The sequence below is a fragment of the Rhinolophus ferrumequinum genome, chromosome 7 (assembly GCF_004115265.2).
Source record: "Rhinolophus ferrumequinum isolate MPI-CBG mRhiFer1 chromosome 7, mRhiFer1_v1.p, whole genome shotgun sequence".
NCBI classification, from domain to species: domain Eukaryota; kingdom Metazoa; phylum Chordata; class Mammalia; order Chiroptera; family Rhinolophidae; genus Rhinolophus; species Rhinolophus ferrumequinum.
Window position 1 is genome coordinate 60,002,186 of NC_046290.1, and position 21,696 is coordinate 60,023,881.

Here is a 21,696-nt window from a genome sequence, read left to right on the forward strand (position 1 = left end):
GAAAAACAACCCCGGTGCGCATGCGCACGCCGCGGCTGTTGCCCGCCCTTCTGGTGCGCCCCCTCCCGCGCCTCGCTCGCTAGTTCGCTTGTTCGTTCGCTTGCTCGACTGCTCATACAGTAGGTGTACAGCTTGGGGAAGAAGACATTGGGGCTGCTGGGAGGCTGAACCTGACTTCCCTTCATTGTGGGCTCCTATTGGTAGGCAGGCAGGCAGGCAGGCTACCGTAAACCCTCGAAGTGCTATCTGGAGCCTGTTACTGAGCACACTCTATTTAAAGATAATGGCAGAGGGGGTCACTAGGGAAGAAGGGTTGGGTGGGGAGTTGTTGGTAAAGCCAAGTAAGGATGAACTGCTGAGTGACCAGCCCCAAGCATGCGTTACAGGCACGGCAGGGTTTTGACTACCGCCTGGCTGGGAGTAGGAAAAAGTGATGATTGAAGAGCGATGGGGGAAGGGGAGAAACCGGTTGGGCAAGCGGCTGGTTGCAGAGTATAATCTAACGAATTTCAAAAGAAAACGTAATAAAACCAGACAAGGAATAATATTCTTAGACAAGAGCATTCTTGGCTTAGATTTTCTTTTTTTGAAAAGCCACTGCTTTGTAGGCAGGGTGGAAATGAACTCAGTCGAGGCCAAAGGAACCTTAAAAGAGAATACTGTAAGGAGCAAGGAAGAGAAGCAAGTATAATTTAATCAGTAGGTTTTTGCTTTTTCCTCAACTTCTTTCTCTTCCATCTCTTAATTAGATAGCAGTGAAAAACAACCAAGTTGTTTGCATGATGACACCAGGGTGAAGAAGGGCTTGACCACTTCCTCGAAGGAAGAAAAAGTTTTTTTAAGACACCACCTACAGCTGGAGTTGCAGGGTATGACATGATTATAACTCCTGTGTCCCGAGGATTAAGAATAGAGTTCGGCCTTAAAAAAGTACCACCTTATAAAAGGTAGTATGACATAGTGTTTTAGCAGACATAATGTTTACAACAAGATCGGCAAATCTTTGTTAGAAATTAGTGAAGCACATAAGATGGTATTTAAAAAACGATTTGCAATATAAGTAGGACTTAATTCTGTAAAGCTTTAATTTTCAGCCTTGGACTTTCTCAACGTAATACTCGGTACATCTTAAAGACAGATAACATTTGTCTCTTTATTGTGACTATTTTGGTAACAAATGGCAATGCTTTTTATAAAATGACACTGGGATTAAAAGCATAACAACATAAATTTACCTAGATTCTTTACAATCAGCTGCCTGTAAGAGAAACAAAAATAATATATGAATCTGGAGCTATCTATACATAACCAAATATACTTTGGAAGAGTTTGGGCTGTTCATGTCTAAAACGTTTTGCACTCTTGTGCATATATTTGGATAACTTGACCCTATGATTCACAATAAACTAAATTCATTGAGCTTGCTGTTTTCTTACTTATTTGGAGGAAACAAAATTTTATTTAGTTGGAGTTTAGTTGACAATATATTGGACTCAACAACCTTCTATGGGGATATAAATATGTAAACTATTTGTACAGTTAATGTCAGGCCGTTTATCTCTGATAGAGTTGAGATGGTTAGGCTTAGAACTTAATTTGTGTATTTCAGTGGGGGAAATAGTCTCCTTTTTTCCCTCTTGGTTGACACCTGGTGGAAATTCTAGTTGTTCAAGTACTTGGGACCTTGTACTAGCTTTGATAACAGATACTACTTGTTTTTTTTCGCCACCTAGTGGTAAAAGTAGTGAATTTGCTAAGATGTCAGCTTTTCAGCCTTAAGATCTAATACAAGTTATTAAACATTCAAGTAACACTGGGCAAGGAATAAATTTAAAAGTGCAGTACACAATAAACTTTCATTATTAAATTTGTTTTAATTATTAAGGGTTAGTGATGAATAGCTGAATTCTTCAGAATGTTTAGTAAAATTTCTCCAGTTGAAATGTAACTTATTTCTGAAGAAACAAGAATCAGCTGTTTAAATAAACTAGACTTGCATTTAACCACAAATAATTCTAAGAGATTTACTTGTAGTTTGGAAAATCGTTTTAGCACATTAAATGATTCATTCCTATCACTATATTACATTATTCTTTCTGAAACTTTTAAGATATAATAAATCATTGTCTTTATGATTTATTTTTCTATTTCTCCTTATTTTCTTTTTACTGTGTCTTTCTAAACACTTTAAAACTGACAAGTTGCCAAGAATTTCTTATCCCATATCATTTTTAAGATCCTACTCACCTACCTTAATTGTCATCTTTCTTCTCTTTGGATTTGGTCACACGACTATTTCTTAAGTGCCTAACCTTGAGTTTGCTTCATTTTGTTTTCCTCCTCCTATTTATTCAAATTATGAAAACACCAGAAACAAACAACAAACAACTCTGGTGTCTCTAAATCTATCTTATGTTTTTATTTCTAAAAGAAGAAAAAAGCAACTAAATTTTGAATGTTTTCTCTTGTGATTTTTATAACCTCCCCTTTAAAGACTCCTTATCTAAATATCAACCTGTTAGTTTGAAAAGCTGTACTGTAGCCATTCATTATCTTGGGCTTCTGGACTTGCTTCACAGGGCCCTTACTGTATTTTGCATTATATTTAAGCTATTCATGTTTACCACCAAGGCTCTTTCCTACCGCATCTCAGCCTACATCTCAAATGCCACTTCCTACTCATCTGCTAACTCTCTATACTACTGTTAAGTACATCTTCTTGACAGGAGATGTTAGCTTGTCTTTGGTAACTTTTTTCTCTCTTGCCAATGTGCAGTTACATTCTGCTTTCTGTGCTCAGAACAACACCCCACTGCTGTATTATCTTCTTTCCCTTCTTCTAACCCCTTTACCAGATTCAGTTGGCACACTGAATAAAATCAACTAGACAGAAAAACTAGCGCCTCCTCCCCTTTCTATAGCTTCTTTGGAGCTTAAATAAATAGGACTCTTCTTCTTTATAATACTTTTTTTCCTTGGATTTTTAATTCAGTGCTGTTCCACCTTACTGTATAAAGGTTCAAACTCAATCTCAAGAACTCAATCTCAAGGTGTATAATATTGAGGCAGTAATATGTCAAAATTATTGCCACATCTGGAGTTAGTTCATTACTTATTAATATATCAAAATATTCAATATTGTTATATAAAAAAAGGCAGCCATGTCAACTGAAAGTTTTGATATGTGGTTATAAGAAAAACCATATTAGCAGTCATAACCTGTTTCAAAAAAAATGTGAAATCCGTGCTTACTTCTTATTTTAACTAACACCTTGAGTACCATAGAAGTTACGGAAGTTTCTCTGGTTTGTTTATTTTTCGGTATTCTGTATTTCAAGATTTTGTAATTGACTTAAGAATTTAACTTCTTCAAAATGCAACGAATTTGACTTTGGTGTGGAGACGAGGTAAGATTTGCTATAGTGTTAGCAAAATGAGTAAGATTTGTTTTTTATATTTGATAGTTAATTATATGGTACGTTCATTGCATTCTTCATACTTAATAGACATTAAAATGTATTCTGGATTTTTGTGAGAAAATTCAATACCAAATTTGGTTTCTCTTCTTGCTCATTAAGAAATAGTGTGAAATGTGAATGTCTTTAATCTTTTATGTTTGGTTTCTTGATTTAGAATAAAATTATTCATAATTCTATCCACCCAGAGATATACCCCACTATTAACTTTTTGGTACATTTCCATCTAGAAGTACAACTAGGAAGAGCCTTGTCAGTTAAACTATGGCAATGCTTCTTAATCGTGTAGACTTCTTTGACAATATATCTGATTAGTGCCTCTAAGGGACAGTCTCTTGAATGGATTTGTAACCCACAGGGCCTGCTAAATTAGATGAATTGGCAGTTTATTTATCCAGGCTCAAGTCATATCGGGCCTGCAAAAAGAATCAGAAATGCTAAATTTCTTTTCTGAACTATTTTTATGACTTGACGTAGCCCAATTTCATGTAATTTTATGTAACGAGGGTAAAAACATTATAAGTATAATAACTAATATTTTCCTGATGATATTGAGTTCTAGTGGCAAAGTATAATTGAAAGGAACCAGTTCTCAGTTTTTTATATCAAATTCATATTTGGCTAAATGGAGTTTCATATTTCATATCTTGCTTGGAGAATGTTGTTCTTCCAATCATCTACATTTTTTCTGTTGTTGAAGAGAAATTTATTATAAATGATTTTAAGACCTAAACTTGTTATTTACAGCTACTGCCTTCTCAATGCTGTTTAATGGAAGCATTTTTCAAGGATCTGCCTCCTAAGGTTAGTTTTATTTACTGTTGTTAATTATTATCCTTATGTTACCATAACTTAAAAATTGTGAGAGAGAATTATTGCTTCTCACCCATATATGATCAGCTCAGTTTACATGTTCCTGTATTTCCTATTGTTGGGGATTTTATTTGCTACCACACTGAAGAAGTAGTTATGATGAAGGAACTGTTTGTTGTGGAAAAGTTATAAGGAGGAGGGACAATTTAAATGTAAAAGTTTGCTGAGCACTCTCTGCCTCCAGAAATCTAAGGTTTCAAATGAACTTTTGTTTTGGGGTCAAGAAATGGGTTAGGTGAAAGCTAAACCTTAAATTCACATTTTTAATCTATGACCTAGTAAATTCACATTTGGATAATCAGCAGTTGGTTTTAGGGTTGTTGTTTGTGTAACATACGATGAATGTTTAAATAAATTTAAAAATAAAAATATGGTGAATATTTAAATAAATTTTTTACAGTAAAAGACACATTGCCATTAATCCCCCTCAGAATACTCCCCCTTGCTTCAAATACACTTATCCCATCATTCTTGCCACTTTCTGAAGCAGTTCTGGAAGTCCTTTTTCGTGAGTGTCTTTAGTTGTAATGTCTTAGCTGCCTCAATGTCGTGAATCAATTCAAAACGTTTACCTTTCATGGTCATTTTGACTGGGGAAGAGCCAGAAGTCACAAGGTTCCAGATCCAGTGAATAAGGTGGAGGAGGACACACTGTGATGTTTTTATTTGAAGAAACTGCCGTACAAGAAGTGATGACACGTGTAACACGGAGCCTTTCCCTTGGTGATCAGAAAATATGCTGAATGCTGCTGCCTAGTGCCATCCAACGGAAATGAGACAGGATAGTTAGCATGTTGCTAGGTAGACAGGGAGGTCCCTGGTGGAATAAACAAAAAAACAGCTATATCCTGAAACTCTAGGTCCTGGAATGTCTCCTTCACTCCAGGACAGGGACACGAGAATACGCCTTGAGGTTAATAAATAATTTCAAATCCCTTCTGCCCGGACAAAGGAGTAGATCTGATAGGAATGGGTTAGTTGTTAATCCCGTCAGGATGGGCAAACAGGACAAACCTAATAGATGAATTGAATTAGAAGGCTCCAGCCCCCTTCCCCAAGCAGGCAAGGGAAGGTATAAAAGTAAAAGCTTTTGCCTCACTCACTGGGCACCCCCATTCGGGACCTCCTCCCACTTGGGAGCAGCAACATCTTCTCCTGCCTCTAATAAACTATCTTCCTTTACGACTTTTTGCCTCTCCCTGGTCCGTGTGTCCATTCTTCGGCTTCACGAGACAAGATCCCAGCCCACACCCAGAAACTGCTAGCAGATCCAGCATCATTTGGGGACCCACAGGGAAAATATTCCTACTTTAGAAAGGCAGGGATCTTCAATACGGGAAGCTGTTCCTGGACCCTCAGTAACAGTATGTGACAAGTTTCAACTTGTTCGGTGCAGTCAGTCAGGTGTGAGCTACGGTTGAGAGAAGGTATGTTTTAAAGTGTGCTGTAAATCTTCCTCCATCATGACAAGGCTCCATGTCACACATGGCTTCTGGTATACAGCAATTTCTGTCAAATTAAAACATGGTGTGTCCTCATCTACCTTATTCACCAGATCTGGCACCTGGCAACTTCTGGCTTTTCTCCAAAGTCAAAATGATTCAGGACATCGAGGCAGCCACGAGAGTGCAACTGAAGACACTCATGAAAGAGGACTTCCAGAACTGCTTCAGAAAGTGGCAAGAACGATGGGATAAGTGTGTTTGAAGCAAGAGGAAGTATTTTGAGGGTGATTAATGGCAATGTGTCTTTTACTGTAATACATTTTTTAAAAATTTAAACGTTCACCATATTGTTTGATCACACCTTATAACCATCTTTTTAGTTCATATATAAACTACTTAATACATGTTAGTGGAAATATGAGGCAACTGAAGTTTTCTGCCACAAATTGATATATCTTTTTTGTGATTATGGATTTCAAATTATTTTGCTGTAGAGAATCTGATAGAAAGAAATTTATGATTATAAAATGATGGTCTGAACTTAAACCTTATTTTTATTTCATCAGTCTCGTGTGTTTTCATGTGGTTATATGGAAAAACTTCCCGTAAGATTCTACAATCTTACAATAAAAATTGTTTAAAAATAACATCCCATTATCAATTTATCACATATCAGTAAATGTTTATTGGGTGTCTATTATGTGTCAGGCACTATGCCAAGTGCTGGAAATATAAAAATGATTAACACTTAAGCACTAGATAAGACATAGAGAGTGACCTTGAGAGTGTCCTTATGAGGGTGAAGGGCAAGAGATCCATCCTCTGTTGGATGTGGGGTCAGACAGGGATGAGGAGAGTTATGGCAGACATAGTCCAGAGATGCCTCAGTGGTCAGGCTCACATTTAAAGAGTGGACATAGCACAGGTATGTCTAGTAATGACAGGAAGTCAAGAAGACTTTTTGGGGAATTGGGAAGCCTGGCTGGTAATAGACGATGGGAGGGAGGGGGTCAGGGTTGGTGGGATGAAGCAGCTTTTTTCTTTTATAGGTGTATAGGACATGTATATGCAATCCAAGAAATCCAGAAACCACCAGGTTGTATACTGAGTGGTGTGTGTGTGTGTGTGTGTGTGTGTGTGTGTGTGTGTGTGTGAGAGAGAGAGAGAGAGAGAGAGAGAGAGAGAGAGAGAGAGATTGATTATAATAGCTGGAATACTAGCATTTTAATATGATTGTTATGATATAACCATAAAATATTTTGTTTCACGTATTATCTTTGTTGGTCTTCTTAATGGCCTTACGTGGTAAATACTGTTGCAGTATATCCATTTTATAAACAAGGAAGCAAACTTAGAATAATAAAGTAACTTGCCCAATCTCATACAGCTAGGAACAGGTGGTGCCAGCTGAGCTGATGCTCCTAATCACTAGGCCATACAGCAAGCAAGCCAGTAGGCTTATTTATCAATGTCTCCTCCAGAAAAGCTTCTGTAACCATCCTCTCCTCCCCCAGTTTGGATTATATGTTTCTCTTAGGTGTTCACAGCACCTTTTAAAAACCCTATTCCTTAACAATCTTTTATGTAGTGTGTACGTTTATTGTCTCTTTTGTAATACTCCAAGACTCTCAAGGGCACTCTCCATGTCTTATCTAGTGCTCAAGTGTTAATCATTTATATATTTCCAGCATTTAGCATAGTGCCTGACACATAATATACACCCAATAAACATTTATTGATATGTGACAAATTGATAATGGAATGTTATCTTTAAACAATTTTTATTGTAAGATTGTAGAATCTTATGGGAAGTTTTTCCATATAACACATGAAAACACATGAGTCTGATGAAGTAAAAATAAGAATTAAATTCAGACCGTCATTTTATAAATGTATGTCGATTGCCACAAAATCACCATCATAATGTATCGTCTAATCGCAGTCGAAGTAAATAAGGATTCCTGGCCTGTGCTAAGGTAGAGTCTTATGGTTATAAAGTAATAATCATATTAAAAATACATATATCTCCTTTCAGCATTTTTCTACTTATGGTACATTTGGACCATTATTTATAACTGATGAGCAAAGAGTCTTCCAGCCTGCTTTTGATTGCTTAGGAAAAATACAGTTGTATGCCATAGCAGAGAGCAAAATACCTGACTGTAAGAATTTGGGGAAGTTAAATGAAATTTACAATATTGTTTGTCTATATTTTTAATTTAGTTTCATAGCTGACATTTAATAAAGTATCCTGAACAGATTTGCAAGTAAGTAATAGAAAGGTTTATTTCAAAGATCTCAATTATATATTTTATTTTCTGTGTATATTGAGATTATATATAGGTGATGTCTCTCCTAGAAATTACAATCACTAAAAACAAATACTTATTCATTCATAGGTTTGATAAATACAACAATTGGGTATGTGAAACTCTAGATACGCACACACATATACACACACACAGATGAGGTTGGACAATTAAGTTCTTGAACTCATCCTAGAAAAAGTGCTACATACATCATCGCTGAATGTCACTACAGTCACCTTCGAAGGACTCCCCTTGGGAAGCTATGCACCAATGCCAGCGCCTAGTCCACCCTTCAAAACAATTTTGGAACTCTTTATCTGAAATGCCCATTAGAGCTGTCATCGTATTACCCTCTATGTCCTGAATGTCATCAAAATGTGTTCCTTTCAATATATCCTTCATCTTCAGGTGAAGAAAGGCGTCATTGGGGGCCAAATCAGGTGAGTAGGGAGGGGTGTTCCAATACAGTTGTTTGTTTACTGGCTAAAAACTCCTGCACAGACAGTGCCGTGTGAGCTGGTGCATTGTCATGATGCAAGAGCCATGAATTGTTGGTGAAAAGTTCAGGTCATCTAACTTTTTCACACAGTCTTTTCAGCACTTCCAAATAGTAAACTTGGTTAACTGTTTGTCCAGTTGGTACAAATTCATAATGAATAATCCCTTCGATATCAAAAAAGGTTAGCAACATTGTTGCAACAAGTTCGCGAACTTAGTTGTCAGACTGCGCGGGTGTGTACAAATACATACATATATATATATGTATGTGTATATATATATATAGTGAGGGTACTAAAAATTCATACTAGTGGACACTTAGGTCAACGTTGCTCAAGCAGTAGTTTGCCGTAATCAGGAGTGTCTGGACGAAGTGTCTGGATGCTGATGGTAACCACTTTGATCACCTCTTATAATTGCAGAAATCAAATGTGACTTCTTATTGGTATATATTTGTTATTGATATATATTGGGTATTACAATTTTAATAGTTTTTTATTTCCTTTTTAAAAATGTGTATACAATTTTGGCACCCTTTGTATATAATTTTAAATAATTTTACATATGTTTTTAAAAATATTTTTTATTTTTAGAAGAAATGAAATATTTAGGTGGAAAATAATGTAGTATTTGCTATGGAGAAGCAAATTTTTGTGGATTTATGATGGAAATGAGATATAACATTCTGGATACTGGCAAGATATCAGAGAGCATGAACAATGGTGAGTGCTATAAATTAAATTTGTATGAATTTAACTCCTGAAAAGATAAATTAGTTTTCCCTTAATAATTAAAAGTCCTAGGCATGTGTTTAGTGTATTATTTTATATACTTACTAGACAAAGGAGATCTATGATAAAATTATACAGGTAGCAAAGGTGAAACATGATAGTTAAATTTAGAGAAAGAATATGGTCAGTGAGTAAACATGTACAATCATATAATTTAAAATTTTCACTTCTGGAAGCCAGAATTTTTAGCTTAAAATTTATAAAAGAAACAGAGTATAAGATAGTTAGAAAATACCCACATATTTTCTTCACAATTATGAGACTCAAAAGATCTTTAAATGTATTATATACAATGCCCAGTCTGTAAAGCCCATTAATTAGTTGAATTATTATTTTTACTAACAATAGAACTTTCCTCTTTGAAACAATGTTTAGTTATTAATAAATGACTATTTAAGTGTTAGAAAACATAGTTTTCCATAAATGTATACATTCAGCCTCCACTGTTTTATAATATGTTTAAGTATATTTTTCTTATAAATAACCATATTTGCTATACAGTATATATGTAGACTTTGCTGTGGGGCTTTGCTGTTTACTTACAAGGACAGGGAGGAAAGAAATACTCCTTACTTGAGTGGTGCTAATAGTTTCTGTTATTATCTCATTTCCCAGAAGATAACTTTCTATAAGAACATATTTTTTTTTAAGGATATAAATACAGTTGAAAAGAACTCTATCAAGGAGAGACTTGTTATATTTGTGTTAAGAAGAAGCAGTCTTTAACTCTATTTGCTTGATAAATAGGATACATAAAACAAAATTAAAAGATTAGATATGAAAAGAAGACAATTTTAAGGAGCTCTAGAAGGAAAAATACATTTGACTATTTACATAATTCTTTAAACATAAAATGATAACGATGGTAGGCTAAGCTCTTTACATGTTTTAGACCATGTGATCTTAACAATAATGCAGTTAACCTCATTTTGCAGCTGGGAAACTGAGGCTTAGAAAGGTTGAGTAACTTGCTCAAGGTCACACCCTAAATGGCAGAGTTACCTTTACAAAATTTGCAGTTTAAGAGGGAATATAAACAAATAGTTACAATAGAGATATGTATGCAATAGATGTTTTACCAATAGGATTAGTATAGGGTTAAGGAGCTACTAGCAAAGGTAATAAACCCTAGTGCAGTGCTGAGGCTGAACCTTCCCAGAAGAGTTGAGATTCACGAGAGAGGAGAGGGAAATCGGGGGATTGCTTAATGATCAATCTAGAGAAGTAAGATTAGAGGCCAGATTATCAGAACCATATAGCTAGCCAGAACGTATAATTGTCCTTTAGAGTGAAAGGGAGGCTAATAATAATTATGTTGGTACAACAAAAATAAACAAAAACTGTCTTGGGCAAACCAGGATGTATGGCAATGTAAGGAGTTTGGATTTTGTTCTAGGAGCAATCAAGAACACTGAAGGATTTTTAAGGGGAATAACATGTTATTTGTATTTTAGAATAACTCAGACTGATGTGTGGAAAATGGGTTGGAAGAGACTTGGAGACTAAAATAGGCTGTTTCAGTAATGCAGGAGAGTGGTGATGGTGGCCAGAATTGTGTACTATCAGAGAAGCTAGAGAGAATGGATAAGTTCAAGAGATAATTAGAATGTAGAAATCAATAGAACTGGTGTGTGATTATATATATATGGGTACATAGGAAGACACACTGATTGGATGTATTATAGTGGAGGGAAGGGGAGTCATGGATGACAATGCATTTCTGGCTTAGGCAACTCGGTGAGTGAATGGTGGAGCCTTTCACTGAGATGAGAAACATAGGGAAGCAGTGAGGATGATGATGAATTTATATTTGTTCAGTTTTATATTCATTTTTAATTTTTTTGATTTTTAAATATTTGAAAAAATAAGAAATGTACAGAATATATGCAGGCACAGTACGCAGACCTTTTTTTCCTGACCCATTTGAAAATAATTTGCCATTATGATGCTCTACTACCCCGAATACTTTACTGTATATTTCTTACAAATAAGGGCATTTGTCTGCATAAGCACAATACAACCATGAAGATCAAGTCATTGATATTAAATTACTACCATCTAATCCTCAAATTCCAATCAAATTTCACCAGTTCTCTCAGTACTGTACTTTAGAACAAACAGATACAGTTCGGAATCATCTGTTGCATATAGCTGTCATGCATCTTAAGTTTCCTTTAGTTGGAAACTAGTAGCAATACAGTCTTTCCTGGTCTTTAGTAACCTTGACATTTTGAAGATTACAGACCAGTTATATTATGGAATGTACATGTGGGCCTTTTCCAACCAGGATTTTGGAAAAGAATTAAGCCTAACATCCTTTTTGTATGAAAAAATTAACTTCTTTCATTACACTTAGACTGATGTTAATTATGTACCATTCTTCAGAGAGTTGAAAAACTAATCACCGTGTTCTGTGATTCAGTTGAAAAAGGCTGAATTATTAGATTTTGATAGGAAGACCTCTTTTCCTCACATTGGATCCTGTCAGATGACAATTTTGATTTGCCCTATTACTGATGGTCTCTTGATTAAGGGTATGTCTGTCAGGATTCTCAAATATTAAGTTAGTTTTTTTTCTTTCCTTGGAAATTAGTAAGTGTTTTGTTGGGGAAGTTCTTTGGGACTCATCAAACTTTCAATTTATTTATTTATTTGTAGTAATATTGATTATTATGGGCCTTAACTCATTACTGTCATTATTTATCTTGATGTTCAAATTGTTCCCAATTTAGCTACTGGAAGCCCCTTCCATGTGGCTTATGTGTTCTCTTTCCATGTCTCCATCATTTTTTGACTACATTCTTTCTTTCTGTCACAAGATATTAACAAGTTCATCTTGTACTTTTCTTGCCTTAGCCCTGGAATCAGCATTTTAGCCCTGAGATTTTTAGTGGAGAATAATATTTAGAAGACAAGATCTGGGCATTATGTGTGCTCTTTGCTTTTGGAGTGTAGTGTTTTAAGCCTTTCTTAATGAAGAGGGCTAGGACACACACACACACACACACACACACACACACATTTGCATATCTATCAAACCATGAGTATACACTGATACCATCAGTTCTAATCCAGTACCTCAGGGTTTGTTCTAATTTTCTCCTTTTCCGTATATGTAACCCCCTTCTCTGACATTGAGAAACCTGGCTCCCTTTGGCCTTATATTTTTTGCTCAATCCCATTGTATATAATCAATCTCTTCTTTCCACTGCTGTTCCCTCGCCTATGTAGATGCATTCTTTACCTGAGTGGGCTCTGCTACCCACATCAGGCTGTGCCTTTACATGGATGTACTCTCATCAACTCAGGCTTAGACTCTCCACACGGGACTGACCTTTGTGTGATGCCATCTTCATCCTGTATCAGGTAGGCTCAGATTTTTCTCATCCTGCTCCCACTTTTCCTTCCCCCGACCCTCCCTGCCCCTTCTTTCACAAACAGGACAGGTATACAACTATTTCAATTTAGTTGTGAATGAGAAGAGAAAGATAGGGCAGAAGCTAAAAGAAGACTCATTCAGGAAAGAATTGTTTTTGACAAGGTGCCAATCTAGAAGGTGAGGTAAAGACATGAAAGAGACAGAGGTAGTTGATAAAGCCGCTTCTCTCAGACAGTAGAAAGGGATGGGATCTAGAGTGCAATCCTGAGAATTCGTATTAAGTATGAAAAAGAGCATGTTCCCAATTCATTAGAGAGTGGGAATGAATAATAGGTTCAATACAGGTTGGCTTGAGAGTTTCCTGTCTGGCAGTGGAGTGAATTTCCATTGTATAGGTTTTACTTTCTCTGTGCAGCCATTGCTGAGAAGGAGTGGTGATTTAGTTGGAGATTTGAGGAAAGTGGAGAGAGTTCTGAAATAACGGTAGATAATGAGAAAGTGAAACAACCAAAAAAACCAGAAAGATTTCTGAGCAATATGAAAGATCTGGGAAAAGAAACTGAAAATGAGTTGAGACACAAACCTGAATAGTTATAGTGTTTTTTCCAGCAGCCTCCAGTGCTAGGAGTGGAGAAGGCAGTTTTTATCAGGCAAACAGTTAAATAGAAAGACATGGCACAAGTAAGTTGAGGATATTGGCTAGAGAGGTTGAAATGAATAGTTTTTTAAACTATCAGGAAAGTAAAGGAGGAGAAGAGGAGTCTGGAAGAGGGACAGTGGATGAGTTGTGGCCTACCCCAAGGTCCTTGTGCTGTTTGGTCTCAAACAATCAAAAACCAACTCTAACTTAAGGGTATATGTGTTGGGGAAGGAAGGGGAAAGATTTATTTTAAGTATATTGGGTAGCTCGCAGAATTAAAAGTCAGGCTGAACAATCATACCTCAGAAATACAGGAAGCCTATAGTTCTGGTGGTATAGGTATTAGGAAGCTTCTTAAGATGACCATGGTTGGGATCAATTGGCTCTACCATCACCTGTTCTTGTATTACTGCTTGGGATTCAAATACTGAGGAGAAAGGTTAATGTTTAAATGGCCTTGCTTGGGTCTTGTGCCCACCCACTTGGCCAAAAGATTGAGGGTTCAACAAGACTGCATCAAATGGGATAGGAGTAATTCTCTCAAAAGAAAACAAAGATGCTATTAAGAGAAGAATGGATGTAACTCTGGCAAAAACAAGAGATGTTCAGCACTGGTAGATTGCATATGGGTATTGAATTTATGCAGGATAAAACATGATTTGATATGGAGAGGAAGATGAATAAAATGCTAATCTTTTTTTTAACTGTTATTTTTTTAAATTACAAAAATAATGCATGTGCGCTGTAAAAATAATTAAAACTATCCCCTTCCCCCAAATGTTCAGCAAATGTGGAAGCAATGACCAAGATGACGGCAAAGGGGAAAAGAGGGTAGAAGGTGACAGCTTGATTTGAAAATCACTGTTTAAACATTTCCTATGGTTCAGATCTGTTATGTATACTGTGGATATGAAAGTGAATAATGAGAGTTTGGTCTCTTGCACATAGTAAGTTAAAGTACAAAACAGTGCATTGAAAACTTTAAGATCTTATGCAAATCCAAGGTTGGTTTTACTAAGAATATCTCTTTGGAAAAGACAGGTAAGTATGTGTCTTCAATTTTTATAATACAATAAAATCAAATGAGTTTTTAAATATTTTTATTAAAATATAGCTAACATACAATATTATATTAGTTTCAGGTGTACACCATAGTTATTCAATATTGCATACCTAAAGAAGTGATCACCATGATAAATTCAGCAACTTTCTGGCACCATACCACACTATCATAATATTATTGACTATATTGCCTATACTGTACATTATATCGCCATGACTTATTTGTTTATATCAGGAAATTTGGACCTCTTATTCCCCTTTACCGTTCCCCCCTTTTTAATTTTTCAATTATAGTTGACAGTCAATATTATTTTATATTAATTTCAGGTGTACAGCATAGTGGTTAGACATTTGTATAATTTAAGAAATGATCCCCCTGACTAGTCTAGTACTCAACTATACATAGTTATTACTGTATTTATACTTGACTATATTCCTTGTGCTTTTCTTTACATCCCCATGACTATCTTGTAACTACCAGTTTGTATTTCTTAATCCCTTCAACTTTTTAATTTTTCCCCCTAATCCCCTTCCATCTATCACCCCAACATGTACAGTACGAATATGACATCATGCATAGTTATTACAATATTATTGAATATATTCCTTATACTGTAGCTTACATCCCCATGATTACTGTGTAACCATCAATTTGTACTTCTTAATCCCTTCCCCTTTTTCACTCACCCTGAACCCTTCTCCCACATGGCAACCATCAATATATTCTCTTTATCTATGAGTTTGTTTCTGTTTTTTTGCTAGTTTGTTTGTTTATTTTGTTCTTTAAATTCCACATATAAGCAAAATCACATTGCATCTGTCTTTTTCTGTTTTACACTCCACTCAGCACAATACCCTCCAGGTCCATCCATGCCACCCCAGAGGGCGAGAACCCATTCCCTTTCATAGCCAAGCAATATTCCATTGTGTATATGTACCACCTCTTTATCCTTTCTTCCATTGACAGACACCCAGGCTGTCTCCACATCTTGGCCATTGTAAACAATGCCGCAAATGAACATATGGATGCACATGTCCCCTCGAAATAGCATTTGAGTTTTTTCAGATATATACCCTGAAGTGGGATTACTGGGTCCTTCTTTGTTGTTATAGCCTTTGTTTTAAAGTCTGTTTTGTCTGGTATATGTATTGCTACCCCAAATTTGTTTTTTTCGTTTCCATTTTCATGAAATATCTTTTTCCATAGCTTTCCTTTCCATCTGTGTGTGCCTTTCAATCTGAAATGACTCTCTTGTAGACAGCGTATGTAAGGATTTTGTTTTCTTATCCATACCCCTTCTATGTCTTTTGAGTGGAGCATTTAATCCATTTATATTGAAAGTAATTGTTGATAGATATGTAGCTTTTGCCATTTTATCATTTATAATTTTGATCTTTTTTTTTTCTATCTTAAAGAAGTCCCTCTAACATTCTCTCTCTCTCTCTCTCTCTCTCTTTTTTTGTACTGTGTGTTCTTTTATTTCTTTCTTTTTTTCTTATTGGGGGATGTTGGGGAACAATATGTTTTTCCAGGACCCATCAGCTCCAAGTTAAGTCTTTGTTTTCAATCTAGTTGTGGAAGGCACAGCTCACTGGCCTATGTGGGAATTAATTGAACAAGCGACCTTGGTGTTATGAGCACTGCACTCTTAACCAACTGAGCCAACTGGCTGCCCCCTCTAAGATTCTTTGTAATACTGGTTTAGTGGTGATGAACTCCTTTAGCTTTTTCCTAGCTGGGAAGCTCTTTATCTGTCCTTCGATTCTAAATGATAGCTTTGCTGGATAGAGTAATCTTGGTTGAAGATCCTTGCTTTTCATCATGTTGAATATTTTGTGCCAATCCGTTCTGGCCTGCAAAGTTTCTGTTGAGAAATCAGCTGACAATCTTATGGGGGCTCCCTTATAAGTTACTAGTTGCCTTTCTCTTGCTGCTTTTAGGATTCTCTCTTTTTCATTAACCTGTGCCATGCTTGTTATGATGTGTCTTGGTGTGAGCCTGTTGAGTTCATCTTATTTGGGACTCTGCAATTCCTGGTCTTGTATGTCTATTTCCTTTGCCAAGTTAGGAAAGTTTTCAATCATTATTTCTTCAAATAGGTTCTCAATCCATTGCTTTCTCTCTTCTCTTTCTGGTACCCCTATTATGTGAATGTTGTTGTGCTTCATGTTGTCCCAGAGGTGTCTTAAACTATCCTCATTTTTAAAAATTCTTTTTTGTTTTTGCTGTTTCTATTGGACGTTTTATGTTATTTCGTCTTCTAAATTGTTTATTCGATCCTCTGCTTCATCTAGTCTGCTGGTGATTCCTTCTAGTGCATTCTTTTTTCCAGTTATTGTATTCTTCACTTCTGATTGGTTCTTTTTTATGGTTTCTGTATCCTTTTTTATGTTTGTTATCTCTCTGTTGCAGTTCTCAATAAATTTCTTGAGCACCCTTATAACCGTTGTTTTGAACTCTGTCTCTGGTAGATTGCTTACCTCTGTATCATTTAGTTCTTTCTCTGGAGTTTTCTCCTGTTCTTTCATTTGGGACATATTTGTTTGTTTCCTCATTGTGGCTGCCTCTCTGTCTTTGTTTCTATGTATTAGGTAGGGCTGCTATGTCTCCCAGTCTTGGCCAGGTGACCTTATGTTGTAGGTACCCTGTGGGGCCCTGGCACAGTTTCCCTGGACATCTGCTCCAGGTGCTCCAGGAGTGTCCCTTGTGTGGGTTATGTGTACCTTCCTGTTATAGTTGAGACTTGATTGCTATTGCATGTTACTGGGTGGGATTCATCCTCAGGCTGATTGGCTGTGGGGTTTGGCCACATCCACAACTTATAGGCTGCTATGCGGGGTGCTTACCCCAATGAGCAGGATTTTGTGCCCAATGGGCTCTTGTGCCTGTTGAGACCACTTTGGGTGTGCTTGTGGGGCTAATTGGGTAGTGCTCTGTTGTGATCTGAGCCATCCTCCAAGTATGTTGGTTCTGGGGCCTCTTAGGAGCAGCTCTGGTGCAGGCTCAGGTCACCCACTGCCTGTGACTGGCTAGGGACTACCTGGTAGGAGCTACAAAGCGATCAGCTGTTGTTTGCTGCCTGTGCTAGACCTGGAGTCCACGCTGTGACTGAGGAGGTTTGCCACCAGTACCAGGCCTAGGGTAGCTCCACAAAATGCCAGAACACCCTGAGATCTGCTGCCACCTGCCGACTCCCTTAAACTTTTCACTGTGTTAATTGATTTCTAGTTTGTTCTCCAAAATGTGTCAGAAATACACAGGAAATAATTACAGTATTTAAGTAAATACAGTTAAGGTACTACATTTTATTAAAATAAATGAATACTTTAAAGTATAAAAATTTCCTATTGTTATTTATTCTTGAAAAACACAAAAATATAGAAAAATATATATCTGCTTTCCTAAACTTCCTTTCTGGAACACTGTGCTTGTTGAGTAAAGTTGAACGCTGCAGTCAGCGGCATGGAAATATTTGACTATAAAGGAATGTCGCAGCAAAAAGGTTAAGGTTCAGCCACTGATAAAGCCTTGTGTGGTACACAAGTTGGGCAAGGTGGGCTTTCAGGGTCATTTGAGTGGGAAGAGTTGTGGTTACCAGGTTAACATAGACTCTGGTTTGGTGCCAGTGCTAAGCCTGAAGCTACTCAGTGAAAATCTCAGAGCACACCGAAACCAGTCGCCACCTGGCTGGGGCTCATGGACTCTGATAGTTTTTCAAGAAAGAATGCAATTCTGGTGGGGTTGGCTGCTTATAGAGAAAGTGCTTCTAGTGTTGGGGGAGTTGGGTGAGATGGGATTCCAGTGAATCAGCAGTGTGGAGCAGCAGAGCTCACTCAGCCAATCAGGTTCAGTTTTAGCCTGTGGGGGAGGGCTCAACAGGGAAGATGGTGCCTGTGTGCCGGCTGCTCAGGAGATGGACCCCACACATGGAAAATGATGATTGTTCTCCAGCCCTTGCTACGAAGCCACACACTTTAGTCTGACCCTCATGAGTCAACGACACCCTCCAAGTTACTGTCCATCTGCCCGAGACCAAGGTGAGTGCCTGCGACTAAGAGAGTCTGTGCGCAGGCTGTTTAAGAGGACATCTGGGTTTCCTGCATCCTTCTGTTACACCTGGGTGGTTGGAACCCCTACTGTTTTTCACAGCCAGCTCTTGTGGGGTCTCCTCTTCCTGGCATTAGTTCTCTGGGCTGGGGAGACTGGTTTGAGGCTGGGGTCTCTTGCTCTTCTGGGGGAGCCTTTGCAGCCGAGATATCCCTCCTAGTTCTCAACTACCGCATGGAGGTTTGGGGCTAGCCTGTTTTGCGTCTCTGCCCCTTGTACCAGTCTCCAGGTGGCTTCTTCTTTATTTCCTTCATTAGAAAACTTCTGTTTAGCTAGAATTCAGATGGTTCTCCAGGTTGATTCTTATATTTAGTTATAATTTTAATTTGTTCCCAGAAGGAAGCAGGCAGTGTTTATCAACCCTGCCATTTTGAATCTCTTAATTGATTTTTTTAAAAAATTCTTTTAGAATGTTCTGTAATCCACACATTTAAGAATTTACTTTTTTTTGTTATTCTTGTTCTTCTCATTGTCCACTACTTTTGAGACAATATGTAACCCTTCCCTCCTGAAAAACAAAACAAAACACACACTCTCCCACCCTGCTTTTTTTTTTGAGAATTTTTATAAGAGTTTATTTGAGCTAAACTGACAACATATGCTGGGGAGCAAGATCGTAAATGCTTCCCCAGCCTGCTTTAGAAAGTCAACATGTTAGTGTAAACAGTTTTATTGAGTAGAACTCTACTTGGTGGATATTAACATAATAATGTTTTTATTTTTTTCCACTCACAATTCCCAATAGTGCTTTGTAGAATCTCCCAAGATAATTTCTTGGGCATGTTCCACAACTTTCTCATCACTTTCAGTTATTAAAAAAACAAACAAAAACAAAGCAAAACCAAAGTAATTTCACTCCAGTGTAAAAATCCAATCACAAATCTGATTCAAATATAATCCTCTCAATTCCCTCTACTATCATCTAAGTCCTGTGTTGGGGAGGAGGAATATGAGAGATGGCAGAGGTTGCTTACTAGAGATGAGGGAAGTACCCCTTCCCACAAGACCTGCATGATTCTATTGCTGCTGGTGGTCACTGAGGGTGTGGTGGTCTCATAACTGTGCAATTTTTAGGGTTAATTAGTTTTACCTTGGTCCACCACATCACTGCAGGCGCCCATAGTCGGGGTGCCCATGTCTTCCTTTAGTCTAGCCATTGATCCATATCCCAAACCCCTTAAGAGGAGCTGTCAGGTAACTTCAGGGCTTGGGCTTTCTCCTCTCCTTGATATTCCTTCATATAGACTCAAACATGGAAGTCCTCCTCTGCACCCTCTGATAGATTAGAAAACCTGGAATGGGTTGGAGGTTGCCTTCACCTCCTTAAATTCCCTATAGTATAACATGGTCTCTTTTTGTCCCATGTTCTTGGGCTCAGCCAGTAAGTGCTCCACCTTTAAAATCCCCAGGAAATAAGCAGGCACAATTCTTGGGGTTCAGATAGGATCCCAGATTTCAAAAGATATAAGTCAGGTTTTCCCACAGACTCCCTCACAGGGCTCACTGCACTTTGAAGGCAGGCTTCGGATTGGTCTCTATGTCTCTGACTCTGCAAGTATCCAGTTAAGTAGTAGGTGGTCAACCTTTTCTCCTTACCAGCACTTATTCTGTATTCCACTGAAACTCTGCCTTCACTTGGCTTCTGGTGGGTTGTGGTGAAATATTTTTCTGCCCACCCAGGGCTGAGCTGTTGGTTGGGAGTAGCAGAAGTGGTTCCCCTACCATTGACTAAGTCCCTCAGGGAAGCTTTTGGTCTAAATGGTCAGAGAGGTCTTTAAAAGCATGGAATCCCTATGCCTTTTTTCCATCACTTTTTGGTCAGAATAACCAATTCCAAGAAAACAGGAAAAATCCCATTCAACATTCTACTATGAGCATAAAACTAGACTAAAAGATATCCTTCATTCTTATTTGATATTGTAGTCTACAATGAAAAGAAAAAAAAAACACAACAAATTCTTAGCTAAAGGAACTAGCAAACCAGATCTTTTCAGTGTCTAAGATTTTAAGTTAGGGATGTTTAAAGCAGCATTGATTTAAAAGGTCATCAGAAGTACTATTAATGAATAATATAGTTGTTTTGTCTGACTTCCTATTGGAATATGGCAGGTATAAGATGGCTGTCAGAGTGACGGAGAGGAGTTAGGCCTGTTATTGACTCATGGCTCAGGCAAGAACATAGCTCAGTAACAATATTTAACTTTTTATTAGAAAGGCTTTGTAATAAACAGGAATAGCATTGACCTGAAAATAAACATATTTCTTCTCTAAGACCTGTGAAAGACATTTTTAAAATTTAAGTAGATGTTAAAATGTACTTGTTAATCTTGCGCCTTCTAGTTCCCTTACCAGAGGTTTGAATAGAGAAGTATTTTAGGTTCTGGCTTAAATATGAAGATGATTTCAAGCATTCCCAATGGCTAACAAATACGATTATTATTCCCACAGCAGTACTGTCTTCAAACTTTCTCAGCTGAATTCTCTCTGAGTGACATTTCTGCTATCCATATCTTTCTTGTTAATAACTCAATAATAGAATAGGTTAATTAGAGATAGGTAATCTTACCTTGCATTAATCATCCTTCTGTCAGAATAAATTAACCTTCTTCACTCCTATTTTCTGGAATTCCCAACCTTCATAGACACTGTTCTTGAGGCATTAGATAGCCTCATAAAATTTTAAACTCATTTGAATTTGGGAATACCCATTATTGATAGAGTTATTAAACTTAATAATCACAGAGATTTACTCTGGGATCATTGAAGATAAGCCTAATTCGGGCACCTCAAAGGATTGTTTCTTCCTAGCTGTGTGATCTGGATAAATGTACTTATCATCTCTGAGTCTTCACTTCCTGACTTATAGAATAACTATATCCAATTCAAATTATGGAAATCAAATGGGTTAATATCTACAGTGGATTCTGAAATTTACTGCTGAAGTTTTTGTTATTTTAAAGTATGTTCAAGTCAGAAGATTTCACTTTTTCCACTGTTGGTGTTAACAGATCCCTGATATCACTGAGTCCTTTTCCCTGGCTTCCCTGTATCCTTGGCAGGGATAAAAATAATGGCAAAAAGTTGTGTGAGATAGTATTCTGACCACTTGGGGCTC

The 21,696-nt window shown here is 37.2% G+C and overlaps 1 long non-coding RNA gene across 4 annotated transcripts in view; it reads left to right on the top strand.

Moving 5' to 3' along the window:
• Nucleotides 1-41: 41 nt before the first annotated feature.
• LOC117024833 (uncharacterized) overlaps nt 42-21,696 on the top strand; it is a 52,839-nt gene continuing 31,184 nt past the window's right edge. The window contains exons 1-5 of one of the 4 annotated variants that reach the window (XR_004423524.1): nt 42-119; nt 750-947; nt 4,224-4,280; nt 9,195-9,323; nt 12,624-12,758. This is a non-coding gene — a long non-coding RNA (uncharacterized LOC117024833). The other 3 variants (XR_004423526.1, XR_004423527.1, XR_004423525.1) reach the window with 3 other exon arrangements.